The sequence below is a fragment of the Heliangelus exortis genome, chromosome 1, assembly GCF_036169615.1.
Source record: "Heliangelus exortis chromosome 1, bHelExo1.hap1, whole genome shotgun sequence".
NCBI classification, from domain to species: Eukaryota; Metazoa; Chordata; class Aves; order Apodiformes; family Trochilidae; genus Heliangelus; species Heliangelus exortis.
The window spans coordinates 49,567,157-49,579,685 of record NC_092422.1 but is presented as its reverse complement, the minus strand read 5'-3'; positions in this window follow the sequence as shown (position 1 = coordinate 49,579,685).

The following is a 12,529-nucleotide window of genomic DNA, read 5'->3' as shown; positions in this document are numbered from 1 at the left end:
CTGAATCTACCCTCTTTCAGTTTAAAACCATTACACCTTGGCCTGTCACTACAGGCCCTGCTAAAATTTTTGTCCCCATCTTTCTTATAGGCTCAGTTTGAGTACTGAAAGGCCACAATAGGGTCTCCCCGGACTCTTCTCCAGGCTGAACAACTCAGAACATGCTAAATACAGACTTAAAGAGATACTGTTGGATGGAGATTGACACCTATCTGTCCTTAATGTGATATAAATACCTAAGTTTAGGAGACAGGCTAGGCTGCTATTCCCAAGAGTAAATCAGATTTTTCATTGAAGCCACAGGATATAGTGTGTGCCTGAATAGCTTTGCCACCTTGGAGGTTTGGATACTGCTCTAACTTGTAAATTGAGTGGAAAGGTCTATTTCTTCCCTGATGAAAAGCAATGAGGTAATTAGGTTGATACTACACACATACAAAATACTAAGGTCAAAGATCCATGTGTTAATCTTTCCACCCGCTGGCCTTTAGTTTAATCACTAAGGCTTTAAAACTGTGACTGGTTTATCGGTTGCTTGGAAGTTATCTGGCTGATGCTGTATAGAAAACACAACCTGCCCTCTTGCGGCTTGCTGGAAAATTACCTGGTGACACCCAAAAGCTGTTTTTTATTCCTTTTTAAAAAAGTACAGTCTTGGCCTAGTAACCGAGGAAAGTTGTGTCCTTGGTGAGAGAAAGAAGCTCAGGTAAACTTTGTAGGAAATGCTTAAAAAGAGAGAGGAAGTTGAACATTAAAAAACAGATGGAGGAAATCCTATAGCAAATCTGTTTGTAAAGGTTGGTTTTACAGGTTTTAAAGCTCCTTTCATCCCAAACTACAGAAAAGGCTTTTTTTTTAATTGTTGTTGCTGGTTTATGCAGGTATTAGTAAATACCACTGCACTTTTTCCTCTCAAAGTCATAACTGAGCACAGGAAGGAAAGAGGAGGGATCAGCACATCCATCTTTGTGGTCACTTTTTAACTCAAGACACTTTGCTGGCAGATGGGGGGTACACTCCTGAATGACTTCAAGCTTAAGTAGTTGTAATCATCACCATTTGCCCCTCCATCCTCTTAAAAGTAATTCCTGCTGAATTGCTGCTTTCTTCTTAGAAAAGTCTCTGAATTACACTGAAGCTGCTGTAACGCACAGCTGAAATGAGATGTTTAAGCTCTGAAGAGGGAGAAGTGCTCAAAACCATCCCTTTCTCAGCCCTTTTGTTAGCAAGTCCCATGCAGCTTCCAGCTTTGCATGAAGGGCTTTTGTGTGGATTGTCTTTCTGAGGAGCTTAATTCTCTCTAGACGCAAGTTAATTGCTGTCTCAGTGGCTCTGCTGGATCCGTGGGCAGCTAATGCCTCTTCCTGAGTCCTCCAGTGGGTCAGGTGCCCAATTTTTGGCTCTAGTAATCTGATGGCAGCCACATCATCTCTTGTCAGTCCTGGCCTATGTCTTTGTGCAAATATCATGAAAAATTCTCTGAAGGAATTTGGAAGAACATGTTTTCTGAATTAAGTTTCATCGCTGGCTGTTCAGCTGAGACGGAATCTGTTCTGATTCTGCCCCTGATTTTGGAAAAAAAAAGCGATAAAAAGCAACCACATCTCATGGCTATTTTTGTAAAATTGGAAGCTGCAATGCCATTACTGCCCTTCTGCTTCTATTCACTGCTTTTTAAACACTGCTTTTGGGAGAGATATTTTGTGGCTGTGCTTGTGATGGGAAGAAAAGGGAAAGAAGATTCAAAGACTATCAGCTAAATGGAGTAGTGAAGATGCACATGTACAGAAATGGGTTTATAGATTGATGGCAACCAGGAAGGAAATTTAGTTTCCTGAAGTACCCCTTTTGCTCTTTATGCAGCACATGCAGCCAGCTCAGTGCCCTGCACACACCTGCCAGGAGAAAATCAGATTACAAACAAGGCTGCATCTATGATCCTGCTCTACTTCAGTTCTCTTGAAGCTGAGACATCAGACATTCATTATCCAGAGCTCTCTGGGATAACTAGGCTTTCCAAGATGTGAGTGGTCAGAACAAATGGTACCAGTGCTGGCCACCTTTTTACACACTATCTCTCTTCTATTGAGGGGGCATCTACCTCCCCTCCTAAGCACAAAATAATCATGGACATTAAAAGTAACTTCTGCACCGTATTTTGATATAAGCAAATGTATAAACCACTGCATTATATAGATTAAAAATCATGCTCTGATACTAGCAGGAGGCCCTCTGAGGAAGAAACATGAGCAGAAAATGACCTTCACCCTAACATTGAATAGGGCTCCAAGAATGCACCTAACTGCAGTGTCCGAAGGTCTGCTTCACTTCCCTGTCTTGATCTTCCTCACTGAGCTTATTGGCACTCATGGTGATGTTACCATCTCCATGTATTTCCCCTTCAAAGGGTCACCACTGTGTCAGGACATATGGGATTTGCAGATAGCAAATAAGCTTGTAAATGTGACCACGAGTAGGAAACCTGAACATAGCAAGCTATGCAGGAGAGAGGGAATCAGCAATGGCTTGGGTTAGTGCAGTGGTGTTGTGGATGCAGGGGACTCACAGGGACTGTTCCTGTGAGAAGCTGCTGGGAGCTTCCCAGTTGCAATGCTGGCCCCACCTCTGTCCAAGGCTGAGCAGATCTGGAAAGTTGGATGCACCTCTGTAACATTCAAGAAAGGGAAAATGAAATTGCAAAAATAAATTAAAAAAGACCTGCAGAGCAGAGGAGAGGAGGAGGTGAGTGCAAGCAATGCCAGAGCAAAGACACCAAGGTCAGTGGAAAGGGGAGAAGGTGCCTGAGCAGAGATTTCCCCACAGCCCGTGGTGAGATGGCGGCTGTGCCCCTGCAACCCATGGAGGAGCACGGTGGAGCAGTCCCTGAAGGACCACGGTGGGGTAAATGTGGATTTGTAGCCCCTTGAAGTGTCACAGGGGGAGAGAGGTGAAGCTGCAGCCTGTGCGGGATCACAAGGAGGGTCAGATGTGGATCTGCAGCCATGGAGGAGCCCGTGTCAGAGGAGGTGACTGCTCCCGCAGCAGCCGTGACTCTGTGTGCAGCCCGGGCTGGAGCAGCTCCTGAGGGACTGCACCTGTGGGAGGGACTCGTGTCCCAGGGGTTCCTGAAGGACTCTGTCCCGTGAGAGGGACCCCGCGTTGGAGCAGGGGAAGAATGTGAGGAATCCTCCCCCTGAGGAGGAAGGAGCGGCAGAAAGAGCGTGTAGGGAACTGACCCTAAACCCCCCCTGCCCCTCCCTGTGCCCTGAGGGGGAGGCGGCAGTGAAGGGATCCGGGAACGGGGAGAAGGGAGGGGTGGGGGGAAGACAGATCTGGCCATGCTTTCTCTCTCCTGATAGATTAACTTAATTTTTTTTCTACCCAAGATGTGTTTGTCTGTTTTGTCCGTTAGCAGAACTGGGGAGTGAAAGTCTCCCTATCCTTGCCGCGATCAAGGAGCCTCCAGGTGGATTTTCTCCTCCCTGTCCCATCGTGAGGGGTGAGTGCGCAGAGTCCGGATCGATACCGGCGGGGCCTGAAGGGTAACAAGCAGTCAGCTCACTTCCATAGCAGACGAACCCTTCTTGTTCTTTCTCCACTCTTCTCTGCCTTGCTGTCTCTGCCCTGTTGACATGAACCCTGGAGCAACTTCTGTGGGCAGGATGGCAGGAGAGCATGGGCTGACTCCCAGCGTTGCCACGGGCAGCACTTCCAAGTGCCAGGATAAATCAGGCAGTCACTTGATCTCCAGCCCAGATGAAGCCTTTTCAGCCCTTATCTCTGCCCTCAGGCTTTCTCCCTGACCAGATTACAAAGCTCCTTTTTCAGCCCTGTGGTTTTCTGCCTGTGGGGGGTCTCCTTCTGTGGCTCCTGATTTTCTTTGGCCGTTTAATAGAGGTTGGATGTCTGTTTTGGATATGATGAATTGTGTTAGGTGGATTGATGCCTGGGAAACAGGTGCTTAAATAAATGTTCAGCTCTGTGGCCACAAAGTCCACTGTTGCTGCTGCCCCTTCACTTGGTGATTTCTTTGCTCTCTCCTGGGCTGCTTGCAGACCTGTTTGCCTGCAGCCATTCATCTCTGAGGGTTTAGTCTATCCCATTTATGAGCACATTTTTAATTTCTGCCTTAGAAGAAGGTCTCCACTCCCGAGGTTTCACTTTTTTTTTTTTTTTTTTTTTTTTTTTTTTTTTTTAAACTGGTGGTGCTACTGCTCAGATATCTGTAACAGTTTCACAGTTGCCTCTTCTGCTTGAATTAGCTGAAAAGCTAAACACATTACATGCTCAGAAGCTGCTATTGTCAGGCGTAAGGCTGATGATTGGCTTCTTTTTGGGCTAGTTGCCACCAATTTCGGATAGAACCTGAAGTGCTTATTAAGCCTCCTTCACTGGGTTTCTTTTCCACTTTAAATGGAGACTTTCAAACTCCAGCTTGGCTTTTACCGACAAATTCTTCCACTTTCTTTCACGCTGACATGTTTTGCCATCCCATTATCAGCAGCTGCTCAGGATGGGGAGCTCTTTGCCAAAGAGCTGCTTCTTTCTTGTGTTGCTCTGCTTGACTGTGCATGGAGAGAGCATCATGAGAAGAGCCGGTGTGCTCAGCCCTTGCAGATGCACACTGCATTTCCTTACGGTCCTTAGGACCTATGTGAACCACTGGCTTCGTGGATAGCAGATGAGCTCTTTTTTTGGCATGCTGTGCCCTCGCTGGTCCCCTTGGCATAGCTGTCCAGCAGAGATGTGAACAAATGGCTTTATTTAGAGAAGCTCCAAGACTGTTCAGATTTGTGTGACATCCCAAGGCAGCTGCATCGCATCCCCGAGCCTGGAGATGTGAGCTTCGATGCAAGAGCCTTGTTCTTCTGCAGATGTGCACACCTGCTTGGTGTGCCAAACCCTATGGATTTAGAATTTAGTTCAGAGCTTTGAAAAATACTGGTTATGAAGGCAAAGCACAATCCTTCCTGAAGACAAGAAAAAAAGTTGAATTTTTAACAGAAGGAAAAATTGTCTTTTTATTCAGGCCAAGTACATTCTTTGCTATCTCCTTTTCGTTTCCTTCCAACAATTTCCATGTGTAATCTTAGCATAAAGCTTATGATTTTGCAAAACAATGGTGGCAGATTTTTAGTGTAGAGTTTGTTTTTTTTAAATACCACCTCCCAGCTAAAAAAATTCTGATCGGGAACATGACATATGGAGAGAGAGATAACAGAGCTCAGTGCTCATTTACACTATGTCTGTCTGCTGGTAAGAAAAAAGTATACCCTGGTGGCTGTGCTAGGGTAGAGGAATAGAATGATAAAAGGTATATTTATACTTAAAACTGAAAAGGGTGGGAAAAAAGTGATGCTTTTCATTTCAGTCTTACCTGTATCTAAATTTATAACTTGGTCTGGGGATTGCCTAATCATGTTCTTCTGACACATACCTAATTGCATTATTCAGACAGATAAATTTGTTTCAGCTCATTACAACAGCCTGTCTGATGCTCCTTTTTGTCTTAGTTGCTGTTAGTCATTCAGTATCAGTATGGCTGCTATCTGGAAAGCACACCTGTAGTAGCACTGTACAAATTGCTCCTCCTTGCTTTTCCCTAGTATGTCATGATTTATTTCATTTGGAGGCCATGTAAAGGCAGGTTTTACAGAGCAGGGTGAATAGGAATGAAAACTTACTAACCAACAAAATGACTACATGGAATATTCTCTTTCCCTGATAAGTTCCAGTAAATTAATTTTGCAGCCAGGGAATGTCAAAGCTTCTTTCCTTCCACATTTCATGAAGTGTGTAGCAGAACAGCTTTCTCTAGAATAGAAATCCTTTAGTCTTCAGTTGTGGCTGTGGCATGGTTAAGGAACTTTGAAATTGTTTCTGGGAAGGGTGTCCCAAACATTTCCATATTTCAGGGCACTGTAACTGCACATGCAGCAATAATTACTTACTCAGAAAACAAAGTTTTCCAGGCTTCACAACAGTTGGGAAAAGAAAGAAAAAGCCTATACAAATGCTTATGGGTTTCCATTACAATACAGGATTATCCCATCTATATGTTTTCTGCTGGGAGGTGCTCAGGGATTTCACCTCTGGTGGTTCTTCTACAGACTTCTCCAGTCTCCCTCCTCTCTTCATTCTTGCTTATCTTGTCCTTTTGGTTCTTTCTCACTTGCTTTGCAAATAACATTTTGGCCACCTCTAACTTTATCTATTAATGTCCACAACAGTGGGAGAAAGCAGAAAGTTTAAACCTAGCTATATTTTTAAAAAACAGAATAAAATATGTAGCACAAATAGTTATCCCATGTATTAACCTTTTGTTCTGTATGTACTCTCAGTTAAGTATAGTCAGGGTTACAGTTAAAGGATGTAAGTTTTTAACATGTAATGAAGAATTTGTGAGGAGTTTCTCTATTTACATACTTTCATTGATTCATTTGTAATAATTAATGTCTGTGCCAAAACTCAATATGTAACTGAAAAAAACTTGTTAACCAAACAAAAAAAAAAAAAAAAAAAAAAAAGCAAGAAAGAGAAACTTGAGAAACTTCATCCCAAAAGCCAAAATCAGAGACCATACTTGGCATCTCTATCTGTTTCACTTCACTTGTGTTTCACATTTTTACTGACACTCAGCTCAGAATTTTCCTTGCAATATTATTCTGTGGCTCCTGGGCTTCTGGTTTCCTTTTCATTTTCTCCCATACTTACAATCTCATCAAATAATTTATTTGCAGTTATTATAAACATCAAAGCTGGTTTGTTGCAGTAGGCTAGTCCCTTCTCCAAGCTCTTCATATTTTTAATGCTTTCTCGTTGCCCTGTCCCCAGACCCCCACCTGTGGGATGGTGCCCAGCACCCCCTCCTGTGATGAGTTGAGTGTAGTGGGTCAGGTGAAGCTGTCTCAGAAGTGAGCACCATCCATCACGTGGCAGCTGCACAAAACCAGGCTATCATCTCTCTTCTCATCAGAAATGATCATTCCTCCTTGCAGGTCCAAATTCCAGGGGACTTTTCCCTTGCATTTACATCATATTGCAAATATTTGACACCTGCATGTTTTCCTCTGAAGTTGGCATCTGTATCTGATGGCTCTCTGGTATGTCTGAGTTTAGCAATGTATCAGTAAACATTTTCTTAGCCCACAGTTTTTCCTGGATTAGTGATACCAGTTGCTTTGATTTATTAATGTTTGCCATCTCTACTACCCAAACATTCAAGTGAAAGGATATGCATTTCATAGTGCAAATATGATACTATGTATGGTGGTATATTAAAACAAGAGTGTGCAACTAAATTTAGTAAAGAATTTGATATAGAATTTGATATATCACTATCATTTCAGTGCTAGAGAGTGGTTTGCAAATATCATAGAATCATAGAATGGTTACGTTTGGAAGGGATTTATCATCTGTAACAGGTAAAAAAACAGACTAGAACCTTAACTTGCTATTCAAATAAAAGCATCTGTTGTTTTCCAACAGTTAGCTAGTTGTGTTTTCACATTTTTTAATACTTACTCACACTTCATTCTCCTTCAATTTTATTTGCATTCCTATGAAGCAAAAGTCATAGTAGATTTGAAATGTTTCATGTGGTCATGGAACAAATATCAGAAATCTGACAGAGAAAATGTTCATCATAATATTTCTAGACTAAAGGGATTCAGTGGTGTTTAAACAGGCAGCTAGATTTTGGACACTTAACTGAATCAAATGTCCAGCAATTCACATTTTAATTCTATTCCATCAGGATTTGAAGCAAGGTACTGTTAATTAGTAGAACCTTGTGGTAGGTGCCTGAGAAAAGAATAATAGTTAAAAAAAGTTTTTAATTGTCAGATTTTCCTCAATTCACAGAAAAACTGTGTGTACCACTGCAGGTAATCTTTCTTCAGGCAGGTAGCAGAATTTTAAATTGATGCTTTCATTAAACACTTATATGATAGGCAGTTGCTTCTTTTCCTCCTTCTAGAGCATGAAATATGGATAGCAAGATTTGCCTTGCATTAAGAAAACAAAGAGTACTGCAAAATTATTATAACCTGGAAACCATCCTTTAGAGGCTGAAAACTGCAAAAGAATGTTTTCTGTTTGAAAATTCAGTGTTTTGGTCTAGAACAATGCAGTCTGCTCGAACCAATGAGTCTATTCCCAACCCTGCTCAAACAATTTGTTCACAAATCCTGTTATGAAGTGAGCTGTCTCTCTCAATTTAGCACCAGACACTCCTAGAAGGCAGCATGCTTCATCTACCTTAGACACATAGTGTTGGTACCAGAGGTAGGTAATACTGTGCCATTGGAGTGGTGCATTGCTCCAGCCCCTACCCCAGAAAGTTGTGGGTTTTTTTGCTGCTCTACATATCTGCCAGCTACACAGGGATATATTGGATGCAAGACAAGCTGTGACTCAAGGAGTGAGTCCACTGCCATTAGAGGCATCTTAGAAAACCCAAAGCATAATGGATAGGCCTGCAAGATGTAGACGCAGGAGATGGCAACAGATCCAGTGGGCAGCTGAACCAAACCCTGCAGTACCCAGAATAGCAAGGATGACTCTGTTCAGACAACAAGCCCCTGCCTTGTAGTTAGATTCAGTTTGCCCAAATCTAGGTTTGTATCAAGTTTAGGTGGGATCCTGCTCACCCGAATTTAAGAAATTGTTGCCTAAACATAGGCCTTTATTTTCATCTGAAATTCTTGAGACAACCCTGCCTGGATGTCCAGCTGCCAACCTGGCAGCCTCTGCAGGTCCTGTGCCATGTATGCTGATTTTGGGTGGATGTCTTGGCTAGCACCAGCTGTTTAAAGTGACACCAGGGAGCAATATGTAGGCAGCTGAACAAAACCAGGCTTAGAACAGAATGAAAAGACGACTTTAAAGGAGGCTGTATTGGCAGTTTAAAGACCAACTATGACATCTTGGACTCCACTGCAGGAATGAAGAGTAAGTCAAATCAAAATGAATTAACAGGCCCTTCTCATTCAACAGATCTCACATCTCTGGAAGAACAAAATTGATTTACATCTTAAGACTCCTATATTGTGGCCAGTTTTATGTAAATAAAATGGTGTTCAGCAGTTGCAATAAAATGCCAACATTAAACTAGCTCTCAAACTGATTATCTCAGAACTAGTAAGCCAAAATAACAATTGAGTATCATTTTTTAAACTATCTTACATAGAGTTGCAGAAAGCTATCACGTTTTGCAAGAGAGTAAATAAAGAACTACTGCCTGAAGCTTCATCCTTAGATGCTATGACTTTTGTCCCTTCCACGGTGTTCTTCAGTTCTCTGGCAGATTTTAGGGGAAGATAACTGGCACATAAAAATAGCTGGAAAAAGAATTCTGTAGAATGAACTCCACATAAATTATTTTAAACTTTCATTTTACCTCCTGATTCTCCAGTAGCTGGCAATCATGGGATTAATATTGCTGGCCTGCAGAGAGCACTTTCCATTTTGCAGCCAAGAAACCACAAGACACAATGCAGGTACTTACTTCAGATATTTATTGTAATCCATCAGAGAATATCAAATCCCTGTTTCCAGACCACCAATATACATTGCCTTCGTGGTGTGAGTGAAGGGTGATGAGAATGAGAAGAACTGATGAGCATGTTTTAGACTTGTTTAACAACACAGCTTGGGTAAAAATGAATTAGACAGTTTTAAGTCAGAGCAGTTATAGTTTTATTCTTGATATGGTAAAGCAATCTAACAAAACTGATACCATAAAAATAACTAGAATGAATAAGGCATGTCAAAGTCTTCACTGAGGTGTCAGATATATATATATATATACATACAGTACTGAAGAGTAAGCAACAGTGTAAAAGATTGCCCCACACCTACTGTAATTATGAACTAATAAAGTAAGTGTTGTTTGAGAGATAGACACTGAGGATATAAGTGCAGATTTAACTGGTTGAGTATCAAGCCTGTTAGATATGCTTCTCATACTGGAGCTGATGGCAAGCTCTCACTAGCTTCACTGGAAGGAGGACCAGAGAGGCTGGGGAAGGCATTTCTGATCCTCCATTGCATAGTCCTCACACAGCATAAATGACATTCTCCAGGTTGCTGTAACACTTTTAAATTTTGTATTAAAAGAAGTTAAGACTGGGGAGTCCTTATCCATACACCTTGGGAATAGTTACTTCACCAAAAAATGGTGAAGGAAATTCTGATTACCTGTCTTTAAGAGTTGGTTTAATGGGCTGTGTGCAAGCCACCAGCTGTGGCACTGTGCATGTCTGCAATGATTTCTATCAGAGGGCTTATTATACCACGATGCCAGACCATGGATCCTCTGTACTGTCAACAGAGAGAAGTTGGAGCCACACAGAATATAAGCACCTCCAGCAGGTAGCTGGAATATGTTTCCCTACTTCTTTCTGTTGATAGTATAGACAGTCAAGGTCTCATGATGTGACTCCCTCATTGCATTCTTGATGCCACATGCCATGGTAGTTGCTGCAACTGGTTACCTACAGTAGAAGGTCTGCATATGACCTTGTGTATTGCATCAGTAAGACTTTCCTGACAAGCAATCTGATATTTTTTAACTGAGATGCTGCTCTCTCTGCATGGAGAGTTGGTTAATGGATTCTATATTCTACTGCTTTACCAGTACAATTACTTCGAGATGAATATAAAGGTCAATGCATCTTTTTGTTTAAAGAGGAAATTATCCTTATTTCTCATTAGAAATGCAATTGGAAAAACTGTGTTTTCTAACATTTTTAACACAGTGCTTTTTTGGAATTTCACCGGTAAGGAGTTTTCTGGGATTTTGAAAAGAATATCCTTAAGATCTAACAATCAGAATTAAACTTTCATGCAATGATCTTAATTTTATGTAATGGTGTCTTAACGAAAGCAAAATTTTGGCTAGTAATCAGTGACAATCAATTAGACTTTCCAACAAGCCATTGCAAATTTAAAATATGCACATGAATAAACAGTAGAATAACACTATGATAGAAATAACTTGCTTTACACTGTCATCAAGGAAAATACGTATTCATTAATATATGTATACTATGAAGTAGGGAAACTAACAAGGTACAATCTGTCTGAAAAGCATTATGTTGATAACATTTGCAGGCAAAAGGCAGGGCAAATAAAATTAATCTTTAAAAATGCTAGTTATTGTCTCAGTCTGTTACTGAATATTACGAGCCTATCCTAGCTTTCAACTGTGTTGTAAGCACTAAAAGAGGATTTTTCACTAGACAGCAAAAGAAAGTATTGATTTAGAAAAGAAAATGTATGGCCTTTTTCAAATGCCTTTGTCTAGTAACATAATATTGCATCAGGCTAAATTGCCTTGGCTGAGCAGCAGGGTCTTCTAATGCCTATATTTCAGGAAGATGCCTCACAAAAAATGAGTTTAATAGGAGGTCATTCATTATCTGGTAGTAATTTTAAGGTAGATGAAAGAAGCAGGCACAGTGCTACAAATATATATATATATATATATATATATGTAAATGACTGTTAATACAACCCTTCCAGCAAATTATCCCTGCTGTCAAACTTCTCTTACTAATGGACAGGAACACAGGAGTTTATGGTTTAACTGTTCTGTGATTTCCAAATTATCATCTTTAACATCCTCGACATGACAAATTATGAAATAAACAAGCTTGAGAAACACAGAATTCATTATAAGTCTCGGGGGAAGAAATGGTATTTACATTACTGATCACCACTTTGTGAAAACCACACTTCTTTGCACTGGACTTAGTAAAGACTCAAGGGGGAATGGGAAAGCAATGGGCTGAATAGTAACATCTGAGATTGTCTTGAAAATGTCAAACATTTCCCTTCTTTCTCTCCGCAGGGAAATCTGAATGCATTTCTACTAATCAAAAGTTTCTGGAGGAAAGTGTATGTGGAAGGGAAAGATGTGATGAAAAAGATCCAGTGGCTGTGGGGGTTATCCATCGGGGATCGCCGTGTCGTGTCATTCTTGGGTGATAGACAGTGGCAGTGTGATTTTAAATCTGTAACTCAGTTAAGGGGGAGGTTGGGTGTCAGATGATGCTGTTAGAAGTAAGGATCACTTTCTCTGGATTGTGAATTTCACCATTAAAAAAATCCACCAAATAGGATGACAGTTTTGATCATCCTATGTTTTGATCATGTTACCCAATTCATTTTTGAAGAATATCACTTCATAAATATAAAAAAGTCATAATTCAACAATTACTGTAGCCTGAAAGGCAGGAGGCAGGTGTTCTGAAAAGCTTACTGAGCTTTTACAAGTCTTTTTGTGTTCAAAAGAAATACTGAAGACAAGACAAGAAATACTGAAATTCGTAATAGTAAAGCCCCCAAATACCATGAAGGAGATAACATCTAGGCTGTTGCTTATATCTAGATGTCTTTTTTTTTTCTCCCCCCCCCACTTTCTAGTACCAGCAGATGTTGCTAAAGAGTATCTGCAGATTCACCCTTTTCCACCATTATTTCAGAAACTTGGTACAACACTTAGAGAGACACAAGTTATAATCAG